Here is a 16,935-nt window from a genome sequence, read left to right as displayed (position 1 = left end):
GGTCTTCTCTAAGATCTACCTGGTCAGGGCGTTTCTTCAAATCCCTGTAGCGCCGGAAGACGTCCAGAAGACAACCATAGCCACTCCGTTCGGCCTCTTCGAATGGAAGATGATGGCTTTTGGCCTCCGGAATGCCACCCAGACGTTCCAGAGGTTCATAGACCATGCCCTGAGAGACTTCGACTTCATCACCGTTTACATCGACGACAACCTCGTAGCCTCCGATACTCACGACCAGCACCGCCAACACCTCCGCCTCCTCTTTCGCCGCCTCCAAGATTATGGCCTCCGGGTACACCCGTCCTAGAGTCTCCTCGGAGTTTCATCTCTCGACTTCCTCGGACACCGTATCTCAACGGCAGGCCTGTATCCTCTCCCTCAAAAAATCGACACCATAAAAGACTTCCCACAGCCAACATCCATCAAAATGCTCCGACGATTCCTTGGAATCGTCAATTATTATCATAGGTTCGTCCCCGACGCAGCTGCAAAACTCGCTCCCTTGAACGACCTCACCAAGAACCATTCCAAGCGGTCGGTCAAACCTGTGAAGTGGTCTTCCGAAGCGACCCAAGCATTCGGGCAAGTCAAGGCGGCAATCGCTGAGGCCGCCCGCTTGTCCTACCCGGTAGCTCACGCCCCCACATTCCTTACCACCGATGCCTCCTCCTCAGCAATTGGCGCCGTCCTCCAACAGAAGATCAACGGCCAGCTCCAGCCTATCGCCTTTTTCTCCAAACGTCTGGACCCTCCTCAATTCGCTACAGCGCCTTTGACAGGGAACTGCTAGCCATAGTCTCGGCCGTCAAGCACTTCCTTTACTTCCTTGAAGGCCGGCCTTTCGTCATCCTTACAGACCACAAGCCACTCGCCCATGCCCTAGACTGGGTCTCCGACCATCACTCCCCAAGAGTCTCTCGGCAGCTGTCATTCCTCTCCCAATTTGATACTCGAATTGAGTATATCAAGGGAGAGGATAACCAGGTGGCCGACGCCTTGTCTAGAATCACATCCAGCATCCTCCCTGACCACAACATAGACTACTCACGCATCGCCGCATCTCAAAATAACGACAGTGAACTCTGCCTCCTACGTATGCACGACACCTCATCCTTACAGCTAAGACAGCTTCCTAACAACCCCGTACCATTGTGGTGTGACGTCTTCACAGGTAAACCCCGCCCGTACATCCCCGCCTGCCACCGTAAGGACGTCTTCACCTCCTTCCATTACCACAGTCATCCGGGCATCCGCGCGACACAACGCCTCATCACGGATCGAGTCGTCTGGCCAGGCATCAACAAGGATGCCAGACAATGGACCCAGACCTGCCTCCCCTGCCAGACGGTCAAGGTTACGCGCCACGTCCACGCACCACTCCAGCGTTTTCCTACACCCACGGCACGTTTCCAGTCAGTCCATGTGGACATTGTGGGCCCCCTTCCGCCTTCTCGTGGCATGCGTTACCTCCTTACGTGTATCGACAGGTACACCAGGTGGCCAGAAGCGATCCCCCTTCCGGATATATCCGCCGAGACGACCGCCCGTGCTTTCCTCTCCGGTTGGGTATCCAGATTCGGCACACCTCACATCATTGTTACCGATCGGGGCCCTCAATTCGAATCTGACCTATGGTCCAGCCTCCTCAAGTTCCCTGGCACCAAACGCAACCGGACTACCGCTTACCACCCCCAAGCCAATGGACTCGTGGAACGGTTCCACCGCCAACTGAAGGAGTCGCTGAAGGCACAATCCTCATGCGACTGGGTCGACGCCCTTCCCCTGGTGCTTCTCACGATCCGCGTCACACCAAAGGTCGACAACGACATTTCCCCATCTCAGCTACTTTACGCTGAGAACCTTCGCCTCCCTGGGGAAATTGCCACGCCTGCCGTCGGCGATCCTGACCGTCACGCCCTCCTCCAACTTATCAAGTTATCGCCCACCACAACCTCAACCGGAGCACCTTCCCCCGGCCCTGTCTACAAGTGACTACGTCTTCCTCAGGCGAGACTCCAAACGAACTCCTCTTTAACGCCCATACGATGGCCCCTTCCGAGTCCTTACCAGATCAACAAAACACTTCGTGATCAACCGAGATGCCAAACCGGATCTTGTCTCCATCGGCAGGCTCAAGCCGGCCCACCTCCCCACCACTCCCCCTACCAAACCTCCAGGGCCACTACAATACATCTTACAACATGGTCCTAACCCCATCCTCACCACCGAACCAAGTCATTCCCCACCCCCCCGAAAAACTCTCCCTTCCAAACCAATACTCCCCTCCTGCCCCTAACTCCCCACCACCACAGCACCTGCAGCAGCCCCCCCCCCCCAAACTCACACAGATCACGCGTACGCGACGGCGAACCCTTATCCTTCTCCTATCCCACAACCACACTCTTCTACAACTGTTCCCGGCACCCCTCAAGATCCTCCCCACCCCACGCCCCCGCTCTACCATGCAATGCAACAATTCTCACCCAACCTTATGTCTCCACAGCTCCATACTCAACCGACCTCCCATCACCAGGCCTCCGACCTCGACAGCACCACCCTGCACTCGAGCCCCCCTCCATCAAGGCCCTCCTCGCCAGACATGCCCCCTGACGGCATGACCACTCGTTCGGGGCGATTGATCCGAAGGCCAGACCGGTTCAAGTACGTCGCGCGCGTCGCTCCCTATCCTCCTCGACGCCCGCTTTCGAAGAGCGGGGGGAGTGATGTAGTGACGTGACGCATCCCACGACCCGTCACACACATAGTTGGCAAGCGTAAGTCGCAAGGACGTCCCGACCAGCCAGCGGTCAGCCAATCAGGAACTTGCAAAGCTCTTCACGTTCCCGCCAGCCTCCCTTAAAGGTCGGCGTATTGCCGAGATGACCAGAACTGTGACTACCAGCACACACAACAACATCTCTTCGTCCAGCCTTCTAGCCGTCTCATCGAGCCTCGCCGTCATCATCTGCTACCGCCTCGCTGACGTTAGGCTCCACGTCCAGCTGCAACTATAAGCTCCACAAAGCAGTGGCCTTAGTCCGAGCTTCACCTATATTTCTCATGTGACACTTCTAGTGTCGCACCTTGTGGATATTTACCAAAAGAAAGAGATTAGATAGTTTGTGTTGATTTTCATTTGTCCTGCCGTTGTTCCGAACCAAATACTACTACACCCCAATTGAGATCAATATCAATAATGGAGTACGAATAAATTGACGAACGTCGAGTCCAACGTATGCTTTCTTCCATAAAAATGCTTTCTGGACTCCAGCTATTTACGAATATATATATATATATACATATATATATATATATATATATATATATATATATATATATATATATACACTGTATATATATGGGTCTTCGTTTGGCGACACGCGGAATTTCGATGAAACTTTCACAATTAATGGTTTCGTATGCTGATCACAGAAATAACATTAATTCTATTGAGAAATTAAAAAAGTGCCGAAAAAACTGTTTTAATGGTAAAAAATTACCGAGATCTTAGCTGAACATTAAAGGTAAAAGTTTAACCGGTAAAATTAGCGGCACACTGGGCCCGTCAGTACCGCCAAGCCGATACGCGCTTACCGAGACCTTAGCGGTACACCCCTTAACGGTATTTTAACGGTAAAGTTAGCGGCACACTGGGCCCGTCAATACCGCCAAGCCGAGACCTTATCGGTACATCCCGGTATTTTACCGGTAATGTTAGCGGCACACTGGGCCCGTCATGCCGCCAGTACCGCCAAGCAGAGACACGCTTACTGAGACCTTAGCGGTTCATCCCTTAACGGTATTTTAACGGTAAAGTTAGCGGCACACTGGGCCCGTCATGCCGCTAATACCGCCAAGCCGAGACGCGCTTACCAAGACCTTAGCAGTTCCCTTAACGGTATTTTACCGGTAAAGTTAGGGGCACACTGGGCCCGTCATGCCGCCAGTACCGCCAAGCCGAGAAGCGCTTACCGAGACCTTAGCGGTTCATCCCTTAACGGTATTTTACCGGTAAAGTTAGCGGCACACTGGTGCCGTGCCGTCAGTCCGTCACTCAGTACCACCGAGGCGAAACGTGCTTACCGCTCTCTGAGTGTTATGGTATAACTTATCGAGTTATCGGTTAACGGAACCTTAACGGTACCAGAATTTTTACCGGTAAAGTATCGTTAAGGTTGTTACCGGTAGCTGCCCACCACTACCAAATTACAAATAGAAAAATAAGTATACTGAGAAGTTGTATTTGTTGCGCACAAGGAAAAATACACATAATATGAAAATGAAGTAGGGAAAGAAACACCTGGAGTAATGATAAAAGTGATAGCTGACAAATAATTAGATCATTTGGAGTATGTCGCTGATGGGGAAACCAGCGTGGGTGATAAGTAGAACATACATTTGAATCCTTCAAAATGACCTCCAGTTATCTCGCACTGTCCTTCCATCAATTGATGATGTTTTTATAATCACATCTACTCCGTCGGAGTACTCCCTTCTTTTCCCAGTAATAGCTACCTAAGTCGTAGTTCATATATCGGATGAATCGGACATTTCAGGGCCCCGGACAATTATTAATCGAACACTAATTCGGATTATAAAGTAGGGGACCACTCTGCACTCTCTTCCCATGCTCAGTTTACATACATTTCTCACAGATGAACATACTGTTGGTGCTTACTATATTATATGTATTTCTTAATATATTCTTTCATACAGAGTACAGTACTGTGCTGTAGTGGAGCTTATATTTGGTAATTATATAATTCATTATACAGTGTAAACACTTTCTTATGTACGGTTTATAATATGATATGCTATAAAATTATTTTCATCACTCCATGAGAGTGGTAAGGTAACTAGGGATATGGATGTATACATTTCCCACACAAACTCATTTCTACGCATCTAGGGCACACACACACACACACACACACACACACACACACACACACACACACACACACACACACACACACACACACACACACACACACATATATATATTTATGTATATATATATATGTATGTATTTATGTATATATATATGTATATATATATACTTGGGATAAAGGCCATTCAGAATACATGTTCTGTTGAAGTCGACAACAGTTGCAGCATTATTCAGTTTGCTTTTTCAATTTTTCTAACGGTGTTCCGATCTTCGTAGGCGAGGGCACTAAGTTTCTAAAATCCATAACTCGAGACGTCTTTCGGCCTTCACTCAGCCATCTTCAGGAGTGTAAGTATAGTTGTGTTAGGTTGAAATGGTGATTATATTTGGCTTATGTTGGCACTGGGAGAGGTGACCTTTGTGCGGAAGGTGGCGCTCCGTGGGGTGCTGTCTGTCTAAGTCCTTGTGGCGCTCCGTGTGTTGCTTGTTTCTAGCTCAAGGAAGAGTGGAAACGGGCATTTGTTGGATGTTGATGGCAGGTTTTAAGTTGTGAATATACACAGCTTCCGTCATTCGTAATCTACTGGTGTCATGTTCACTGTGCAGGATTAATGTATTTGCTTCCATCATTTTTCTGCTCAGTGTTTGCCCATGTGTCCTGTCGTTATGGCGGCGTATCGCTCCATCCTGTAAGTGCGTTGTGATTCTTTTGGACAGTGTGGTGGTAGTGAAACCTATATACCTGGTAGGTAGGCGACTGCAGTCACCAATATTGCAAGTATATTGGTATACTAGGTTCACTTTTTGAAATGTATTTTTTGGTGGGAGACAGCTGTTCTTCATGACTAGGTTGGAAGTTCGATTGGATTTGTAATAAATTGTGAGTTTGATGTGTGTGTCGGGATCGGTGGTTGAACATTATGCTGGATGATATTCCGCATGACTTTCTCGTCTTGTTTATAAGCAGAAGACATAACGTTTTAATAATATTAATTGATGGTCGCCTGGTTGTCCACGTGTGTCTCTTGGGCCATGAAAGTGTTCATGGTCCATGTATTTTTCCTCATTTAGTTCCAGTTCAACCAATATATGGTCACTTTTATTTATTGGCGTCTTATATTTAATCTTGTCCACTATTTCGGGTTCTGATGTGATTCTTCCTCATTTCTATACCTAGTATTCTCTTGTATCCATTGTGTCATTGTATGTTCTATAATCATATCAAGTAGTACATTTTCCCATAGGTCTTCTCCACCCTTCACTGTTATCTCTTCCCAGCAGATTTCTTTACAATTAAAGTCACCCATTAAAACTATTCTTCCTCCATCTTCCATTATCTTATCTAGTGTTATCCTTGTGTCTTCTAACATATTTTTGTGTTCTCTCTCTTCCCACAAAGCCGTTTTAGGAGGCACATAATTTACTACAAGCTTCCTGCTCTTCCCATCCCTGTCCTCCACTTCCATCCTAATCATCTATACTCTATTCTTTCCATATGTGACATTCCTCACGTTTATACCCTTCTTAGTCAGGAACATAATTCCACCCTCTTGTTTTACCTCTCTGTTTCTAATCCAATAAATATATGCACCATATCCTACACTGTTGGGTGGTAGTGGACCTTTCAATTTTGTCCCTACAATTCCCATTATGTCCAGTTCTTTTTCCTTCGGGTAATCATTCAGTTCGTTTAAGCCTGTTATTAATCCATCTATGTTTGTGTAAGACCCTTTTAATTTTCTGCTACTTCCATCGTGTTTTATGTTTCGTTTCCACTTTTCTCTGCCATGAGCTATTTCCTCACTTTCATATCCACTACTCTCCAATAGATTTTCTCTTTTTCTGACTCTGTTCTTTTCTCGTTTTTTTTTTCTTAGCTTCTATTCTTTTTGTTTTCTCATCCTCTCTTTCCTCTTTATTCATTTCTCTTTTTATCCACACCTGTTTATATTGATCAATGTCTGCTAGTTTCCCTATTTTTGCTAACATATTCTCTGCTGTCGTTTGTGACCTGAATTTGATCTTAAATAGTCTGGTATTGTATTTCCCTAGTCTATATATTTCTTCAATTTCTTTCCCTGTTTCATGTCCATCCTCTTGAACTACTTCTAATATCTTGTTTACCTTTTCCTTTTACTCATTTACTCCTGTGGTCCTATTTAGATTATGCTTCTCTTCCATCCCTAATATAATTATACATTTCTTTTTGTCCGCTAAGTCTCTTACTATATTCTCCTTCTCTGTCATCACTTTAATAACTGTGTCCTTAGTTTGTTCTTTTATCTGTTGTGTCACTTTATCTCTAAATAAACTTTTGTTGTTCTCTTGGACTTTTTTCCAACCCTGTGCTTCTTTTGCTATGGACTCTTTATTCTCTTTATTATTATTCTTTAATTCCTCATTATCTTCTTTTACTTTTTTTAACTGTCTTTTAAATTCTTCTATTTCTTTATTTAGGTTTTGGTTCTCCTTTAGTTCTTCCAATTTATCAACTCTTTGTGTAATCCGTGTAAGTTGGCTGAGCCTAATCTCCCTCTGTTCGTTCATTTTCTTTGGTTTTTCCTCTAGTCTTGCTAATCGGGGGGAGGTTGTCATCCCCCCCCTCATTAAATCCACGGAAATAATTATCTCCACTTTCTATTGTGCTGTTCTTATCTATATTTCTAATTTTAATACCTTTATTGATATTTTAGACTTCAACTGCGTCGTCTGTAGCCCTTTTGTTTACATTCCTTCTGACGTCCGGGGGAGCCCATTCGTTTCCTTCGTAATTTTCTTCCATTTTCCCCACTAATCCCTCCCCTTCTCCTTTCTCTTCACCTGCCCACTACACCACTAGCTTTCCCCTTCCCTATTAATACAACACAGGTACTCCCTCGTCGTTGAAATCTACGAAAATTTCGTTTTTTCCGGAGTTCCAATCGTCGCCGTCTCTCTGCCGATCGTGTGTGTGTGTTTGTGTATTTACCTAGTTCTACTTTATGGGAAGGGGAGCTATGCTTGTGGTGTCCCGTCTTCATATCTCGTTTTAACTAGACTGTTTTTAAATTGTGTATCGTTTTTGCACACACCACATTTTCATCTGACTTGTTCCAAACGTCTATTACCCTGTGGGGAAAGCTGTTCTTTTTTAAGTCACTTTTATAACTGTCTTTCTTGATTTTCTTTCCATGTCCTCTTGTATCTCTACTATCCCATTATATCAGATCCTCTCTATCAATAATTTCTATGCCTTTCATGATTCTTTAAATAGTTATCAAGTCTCCTCTCTCTCTTCTTTGCTCTAATGTCTATAGCTCAAGTTTTGCTAGTCTCTGTTCATATGATAGTTCTGAGAGTGTTGGTGCCAATTTCGTAATTGCTCTGTGTATTCTTTCAAGTTTTGTTATACATTTTTTTGTAGTTGGTGATCACGTCGTCGCTGCATACTCCAATCTTGGTGCTATCAAAGTGACTAGTATTTTCTTCACCATTTCTTTGTCCAGGTATGTAAATGCCACTTTGATTGTTCTTATTAAATTATGAGTGTCTCCAAAAATTATCTATATGTTTCTCAGGTGACATATTATTCATAATAATAACTCCCAGGACCGTCTCATTTTCTACCTTCTTAATATTGAATTCCATCTCCCACTTCCTACTCCATTTCCATACTTTATTGAGATCACTCTGTAGTGACTCACAATCTTCTTCAGTGTTCACTTTTTCAATAATTTTGCATCGTCCGCAAAGAAGCTCATATAACTCTCAATTATTTTATCCATATCATTGATATATATAGCAAACATTCTTGGGGCCAGAACTGTTCCTTGTGGAACTCCACTTATCACTTCATCCCAATTAGAGTGTCTCATATCACCACTCTCATTTTTCTTCATGCAAGAAGTCTTCCAACCACTTCAACAGTTTGCCCTGTATTCCTTCTGCAGTTTCTAATTTCTTTAGCAATTTCTTATGTGGTACCTTATCAAACGTTTTTTCAGGTCTAGAAATGCACAATCAGCCCATCCATCTCTTTCTTGTATTACATCTATTAGCTTTGAATAGAAACACATTAAGTTTGTGACGCATGATCGTCCTTGTCTAAATCCAAATTTACTTGGATTTAGTACGTTGTTTTTTCTAAATGCCTCACCCATCTACTTTTGATAATTCTTTCACAAATTTTAGCTACCGTACTTTTAAGAGAGACCGGTCTATAGTTAGTAGGGTCTTCCTTTTTTCCCCTTTATATATCAGTACTATATTTGCTCTTTTCCAATCTTCTGGAACTTTTCCTTCTTTCAATGAACTGTTTATTAGACTATGTATTTTGTCTGTTAGTTCATACCTGCATTCTCTCAAAATCCAATTTGCCTTTCCATCTGGTCCATGCGATTTCCTGACATCGATATTACTCAAGTGATTCATTATTTCATTCCTTGTTACTTCTATCTCTTTCATAGGGGGGACTTTCTCCTCCCACTCGATATCTCTAAGTTGCATGTTCTCCCTCGTAAACACCGATTTAAAATGCTTGTTCGTAATTTCTACCATTTCTATTTCCTCTGTGTATTCAACTCCTCCTTGTCGTAGTTTCTCTAATTCTTGTTTGTTTTTCAGTTTGTTGTTTACTACTCTGTAAAATAGTTTTTGTAAGAGGCCACTAGATTGTGGTAGAAATTTAGGTAGAGGGGTAGGTGGAAAGGAATGTAAATTTTATTACTTGGATGTTTTGAAACAATGGCCGATAGGAAGTGCAGAGTTTCATATTCTCGCTTGCCGTCTGGTGTTTTGTAAACATAGGCTAGGGTGCTGATATGATAAAATGTAAACATCTTAATCCGCGTTCCGCTTGCGACATAAGTGCTTGCGTAAACAGTATTACTTCAGACAGTATAACAGTCTTTCTGATTGGAGAAAAGGGTGGATGATGAGAGAAATTATTGGTGCATGGAGGTAAACTCACGCCCTTAAAGGGTTGGCACTTATTTGTAATGTTCAAAGTTATTGGATGAATTAAATAGTGACGTCGGAGCAGACTTGGCTTGGTGGATGTACAAGGATCCGAAGAAGGAGTCCCTTGGTGTAGATTGAATAACCAACTGTAATTACTCAAAGGAAAAGAAGAAAACTACATCTCCGTTTTAATTCACCCCATCAATAAACTTTAATAACTGGTGACCGAAGCTTTGGTGGTAACATACTTAGAGAAGGAAGAGGCATGGGGTCTACAAATGAATAACATAAGTGACTAAGTGTTAGTGGTAGTGGAGCTAACAGTTTTGGTTGATCTTTACATTTTTCTATGACATCTTTTTTGCATTTTTTTCTTTTCTACTCTATACATTTGTACATATTCATTTCTATAACTAGTATATAATTTCCATTTTTCAGGTCTTTTGTCTTTTTTCAATTTTATCCAAGCTTTATCCCTTTTGTCTTTTAACTCCCTACATTTTTTATTGTACCAACAGTTTACATATCCTTTTTTTTTTTCCTTGGAACATACTTTTCTACTCCTTTATAAATTTTTGTCAAAATATTTAATTTCTCTTCTACTATTGTTTTCTCCTTGTATATCCTTTCCCAGTCGGCTTTTTTTTTTTTTTAAGAATTCTCTTATTTCATCAACATTTGTTTTTCCATACATCAGTCTTCTTTTTCTATACTGTTCGTTTTTTTCATGTAGTTTTCCTCATTTAATTCCAGTTTAACCAATATGTGGTTACTTTTACTTATTGGTGTCTTATATTCAATCTTGTCCATTATTTCGGGTTCTGATGTGATTATTAGGTCCAGTCTCGATGGCTCTTCCTCATTTCTATACCTAGTATTCTCTTGTATCCATTGCGTCATTGTATGTTCTATAATCATATCAAGTAGTACATTTCCCCATAGGTCGTCTCCACCCTTCACTGTCATCTCTTTCCAGCAGATTTCTTTACAATTAAAGTCACCCATTAAAACTATTCTTCCTCCATCTTCCATTATCTTATTTAGTGTTATCCCTGTGTCTTCTAACATATTTTTGTGTTCTCTCTCTTCCCACGAAGCCGTTTTAAGAGGCACATAATTTACTACAAGCTTCCTGCTCTTCCCATCCCTGTCCTCCACTTCCATCCTAATCATCTATACTCTATTCTTTCCACATGTGACTTTCCTCACATTTATATCCTTCTTAGTCAGGAACATAACTCCACCCTCTTGTTTTACCTCTCTGTTTCTAATCCAATAACTATATGCACCATGTCCTACACTGTTGGGTGGCAGTGGACCTTTCAAATTTTGTCTCTACAATTCCCATTATGTCCGGTTCTTTTTCCCTCGGGTAATCATTCAGTTCGTTTAAGCCTGTTATTAATCCATCTATGTTTGTATAAGACCCTTTTAATTTTCTGCTACTTCCATTGTGTTTTATGTTTCGTTTCCATTTTTCTCTGCTATGAACTATTTCCTTACTTTCGTATCCACTACTCTCCAATAGAATTTCTCTTTGTCTGACTGTTCTTTTCCTCACTTTCATATCCACCACTCTCCAATAGAATCTCTTTTTATCTGACTCCATTCTTTTCTCGTTTTTTTTTCTTAGCTTCTAGTCTTTTAGTTTTCTCATCCTCTCTTTCCTCTTTATTCATTTCTCTTTTTATCCATACCTGTTTATACTGATAAATTTTTGCTAGTTTCCCTGTTTTTGCTAACATATTCTCTGCTGTCGTTTGTGACCTGAATCTAATCATAATTGGTCTGGTCATATCTGTATTGTATTTCCCTATTCTACATATTTCTTCAATTTCTCCCCTCCCAGTGTTCGATAATTTTCTCTAGTTTTTCCTCTAGATTTGCTAATCGGGGGAGGTTGGCTTTCTCTCCCTCATTAAATCCATGGAAATCATTATCCCCACTTTTTATTGTGTTGTTCTTATCTATATTTCTAATTTTAGTGTTTTACTAACATTTTTTTTTACTTCACCTGCGTCGTCACCTGCGTTCGTCTCCTTCCTTCCATTTCTCTCAGTAATCCCTCCCTTTCTCATTTTTCTTCACTTCCTCATTACACCACGAGCTTTTCCCTTTCGTACTAATACAACAAAGGTACTCCCTCGTTGTTGAGATCGATGAAACTTGAATTTTTCCTGGAGTTCCAAACTTCGCTGTGTGTGTGTGTGTGTGTGTGTATTTACCTAGTTGTTTTTACCTAGTTGTATTTTACGGGAAGGGGAGCTTTGCTCGTGGGGTCCCGTCTTCATATCTCTTTTTATCTAAACTATTTTTATATTCATGTTTTGTTTTTGCACACACCACTTTCTCATCTAACTTGTTCCAACTGTCTATTGCTCTGTGAGGAAAGCTGTTCTTTTTAAAATCTCTTCTATAGCTGTCTTTTTTTATTTTCTTTCCGTGTCCTCTTGTATTTCTGTCATCCCATTTTATCAGATTCTCTCTATCAGTAATTTCTATGCCTTTCATGATTCTGTAAATAGCTATCAAATCTCCTCTCTCTCTTCTTTGCTCTAGTGTCTGTAGTTTAAGTTTTTGTAGTCTCTCTTCATATGATAGTTTTGAGAGTGTTGGTGCCAGTTTTGTAATTGCTCTTTGTATTCTTTCAAGTTTTTTTATACATTTTTTTGTACTTGGTGACCATATCGTTGCTGCATATTCCAATCTTGGTCTTATCAGGGTGATTAGGATTTTCCTCACCATTTCTTCATCCAGGTATGTAAATGCCACTTTGATTGTTCTTATTAAATTATAAGTTTCTCCAAAAATCTTATTTATATGTTTCTCAGGTGACATATTATTCATAACAATGACTCCCAGGTCCTTCTCATTTTCTATTTTTTTTATTCCTTCTTCTCCCAAATTATATGATCCTGTTATTCTGTTTTTGCTTTTTCCAAATTCCATTATACTACACTTTTTTGTATTGAACTCCATCTCCCACTTCCTACTCCATTCTTGTACTTTATTTAGATCTCTCTGTAGTGATTCACAATCTTCTTCAGTTTTCACTCTTTTCAGTAATTTTGCATCATCTGCAAAGAAGCTCATATAGCTTTCAATTCCTTCATCCATATCATTAATATATATAGCAAACATTATTGGGGCCAGAACTGTTCCCTGCGGGACACCGCTTATTACTTCATTCCATTTTGAGTGCTGATCTCTTATCACTACTCTCATTTTTCTTTCTTGCAAAAAGTCTTCCATCCAATATAGCAATTTACCTTGTATTCCTCCTTCATATTCTAATTTCTTAAGCAACTTCTTATGTGGTACTTTGTCAAAAGCTTTTTTTAGGTCTAGAAATGCACAATCAGCCCATCCATCTCTTTCTTGTATTATATCTATTAGCCTTGAATAGAAACATATTAAATTGGTGACGCATGATCGTCCTTGTCTGAATCCAAATTGCCTTGGATTTAGTACGTTGTTTTTTTTCCAAGTATTTTACCCATCTACTTTTGATAATTCTTTCACATATTTTTGCTATTGTACTTGTTAGAGAGACTGGTCTATAGTTGGTAGGTTCTTCTTTATTTCCTCCTTTATATATAGGTACTATATTTGCTTTTTTCCAATCTTCTGGAACTTTTCCTTCTTTTAAGGAACTGCTTATTATGCTATGTATTTTGTCTACCAGTTCATTCCTGCATTCTTTCAGAATCCAGTTTGCTATTTCATCTGGCCCATGCGATTTTCTGACATCAAAATTACCCAAGTGTGTCAATATTTCATTCTTTGTTACTTCTATTTCTTCCATAGGGGGGACTTTTTCCTTCCACTCAATCTCTTCAGGTTGTATATTTTACCTTGTAAACACTGATTTAAAATGTTTGTTCATAATTTCTGCCATTTCCATTTCCTCAGTGTATTCAACTCCTCCTTGTCTTAATTTCTCTAAGTCTTGTTTGTTTTTCAGTTTATTGTTTACAAATCTGTAGAATAGTTTTGGTTGATCTTTACACTTTTCTATAACATCTTTTTCATATTTTCTTTTTTCCTCTCTGCACTTTTGTACATATTCATTTCTATAACCAGTATATATTTTCCATTTTTCAGGTCTTCTGTCTTTTTTCCATCTGGTCCAGGCTTTGTCTCTTTTGTCCTTTAACTCCCTACAACTTTTGTTGTACCAGCATTTTACATATTCTTTTTCTTGTTTTTGTCTTGGGACATACTTTTCCACTCCTTTTTTGTAAATTTTTGTCAAAATATTCCATTTCTCTTCCACTGTTGTTTCTTCTTTGTATATTTCTTCCCAGTTTTCTTGTTGGAAGAATTCTCTTATTTTATCAAAGTTTGTTTTTTCATACATCATTCTTCCTTTTCTATATTGTTCATTTCTTTTGATATATTTTTCTTCATTAAGTTCCAGTTCAATCAATATGTGGTCACTTTTACCTATTGGTGTTTTATATTCAATCTTGTCCACTATTCTAGGTTCAGATGTAATTATTAAGTCTAGCCTCGATGGTTCTTCTTCATTTCTATACCTAGTGTTCTCTTGTATCCATTGTGTCATTGAATGGTCAGTAATCATCTCAAGTAGAGCATTTCCCCATGAGTCATCACCACTCTTTACTGTCATTTCTTCCCAGCAGATTTCTTTGCAATTAAAGTCGCCCATCATAACTATTCTTCCTCCGTCTTCCATTATTTTAGTTAATGCTATCTTTGTGTCCTCTAACATACTTTTATGTTCACTCTCCTCCCATGAGGCTGTTTTCGGAGGCACATAATTGATCACAAATTTTCTGCTCTTCTTATCTCGGTCTTCCACTTCTATCATAATCATCTCTACTGTATTCTTTCCATATATGACACCTTTCACGTTTATATCCTTCTTAGTCAGGAACATAACTCCACCCCCTTGCTTTTTCTCTCTGTTTCTAATCCAATAATTGTATGTATCATGTCCTACACTGTTGGGTGGTAGTGGGCCTTTTAATTTTGTTTCTACAATTCCCATTATGTCCGGTTCTTTTTCTTTCAAATAATCATTCAGTTCATTCAATCCTGTTATCAATCCATCTATATTTGTGTAAGACACTCTTAGTTTTCTGCCACTTCCATTGTATTCTCTGTTTCCCTTATGTTTTTCTTTAGTATGTCGAACTGCTTTATTTTCATGTTCACTACTCTCCAATAGAATCTCTCTTTCTCTGACTCCGTTCTTTCCTCGTTTTTTGCCTTAGCTTCAATTCTTTTCTGCTTTTCTGCCTCTCTTTCCTCCTTATTCATTTCTCTTTTTATCCATACCTTTTTATATTGATCATTTGTTGCTAGTTTCCCTGTCTTGGATAGAATTTTCTCTGCCGTTGTTTGTGACCTGAATTTAATCTTAATTGGTCTGGTCTTATCTGTACTATATTTTCCGAGTCTGAATTTTTCCTCAATTTCCTTTATAATTTCTGGTTCATCTTCCTGGACTAATTTTAATAAACTGCTTACTCTTTCATTTTCCTCCTTGATTCTTGCGGTTCTATCTGGGTTATGTTTCTCTTCCATTCCTAATATAATTATACATTTCTTTTTGTCAGCTAATTCTCTTACTATATTCTCCTTCTGTCTCATCACTTTAATAACTGAGTCTTCATTATGTTCTTTCAATTGCTGTTTGACTATGTCAGTGAATGAAACCTTATTCCCTTCTTGAGTTATTCTCCAATTTTTAGCTTCTGTAGCTATTTTCTCTCTGTTTTCATTACTATTCTTCTTCAATTTCTCATTCTCCTCCTTTACATTTCCTAACTGTCTTTTTAGGTCCTCTATTTCTTCAGTTAAGTTTCTGTTAGCCTTCTCTAGTTGTTCCAACCTTTCAATTCTCTGGAAAATGGAGTCTACGTTACCTAACTTACGCTCCAAGTCCTCGATCACCTTATCAACTCTCTCCTCTAGTCTTATCAGTCGGGGGGGGGGGGGGGGGGTTGTGTCCCCCCCACCCTCTTTAAATCCCTGGAACATATTCTCGTCACTTTCTTCTGTATTGCTCCTCTCTATACTTCTAATCTTTACATTTTTATTAGACATGTCATCCTCACTCAGTCTTTTGTTTACCTTCCGCTTGTCTGGCTGGGCCAAGTCTACTCCCTCCTCATTTCCTTCCATTTCCCTCAGTAATCCCTCCCCTTTTCCTCTTTCCCTACTTTCCCACTACTCCACGAGCAATTTCCCCCCCACCCTGCAAAAACACTAGGCACTTCTCTTTGCGTTGGGATCCACAGACTTCAGTTTTCTTCAGAACGTCATCCAAGCCGTCCATTCGCTGAAGTGTGTATTTACCTAGTTGTATTTACCTAGTTGTATTTTACGGGAAGGGGAGCTATGCTCGTGGGGTCCCGTCTTCATATCTCATTTTATCTAAACTATTTTTAAATTCATGTATTGATTTTGCACACACCACTTTCTCATCTAACTTGTTCCAACTGTCTATTGCTCTGTGAGGAAAGCTGTTCTTTTTAAAATCTCTTCTATATCTGTCTTTTTTTATTTTCTTTCCGTGTCCTCTTGTATTTCTGTCATCCCATTTTATCAGATTCTCTCTATCAGTAATTTCTATGCCTTTCATGATTCTGTAAATAGCTATCAAATCTCCTCTCTCTCTTCTTTGCTCTAGTGTCTGTAGTTTAAGTTTTTGTAGTCTCTCTTCATATGATAGTTTTGAGAGTGTTGGTGCCAGTTTTGTAATTGCTCTTTGTATTCTTTCAAGTTTTTTTATACATTTTTTTGTACTTGGTGACCATATCGTTGCTGCATATTCCAATCTTGGTCTTATCAGGGTGATTAGGATTTTCCTCACCATTTCTTCATCCAGGTATGTAAATGCTACTTTGATTGTTCTTATCAAATTATAAGTTTCTCCAAAAATCTTATTTGTATGTTTCTCAGGTGACATATTATTCATAACAATGACTCCCAGGTCCTTCTCATTTTCTACTTTTTTATTCCTTATTCTCCTAATTTATATGATCCTGTTATTCTGTTTTTTTTTTCCAAATTCCATTATACTACACTTTTTTGCATTGAACTCCATCTCCCACTTCCTACTCCATTCCTGTACT

Source organism: Oratosquilla oratoria, chromosome 8 (assembly GCF_046742065.1).
Source record: "Oratosquilla oratoria isolate Oo_2021 chromosome 8, ASM4674206v1, whole genome shotgun sequence".
NCBI lineage: Eukaryota > Metazoa > Arthropoda > Malacostraca > Stomatopoda > Squillidae > Oratosquilla > Oratosquilla oratoria.
The sequence above is the reverse complement of the archived record's forward strand: the minus strand, read 5'-3'. Positions refer to the sequence as shown.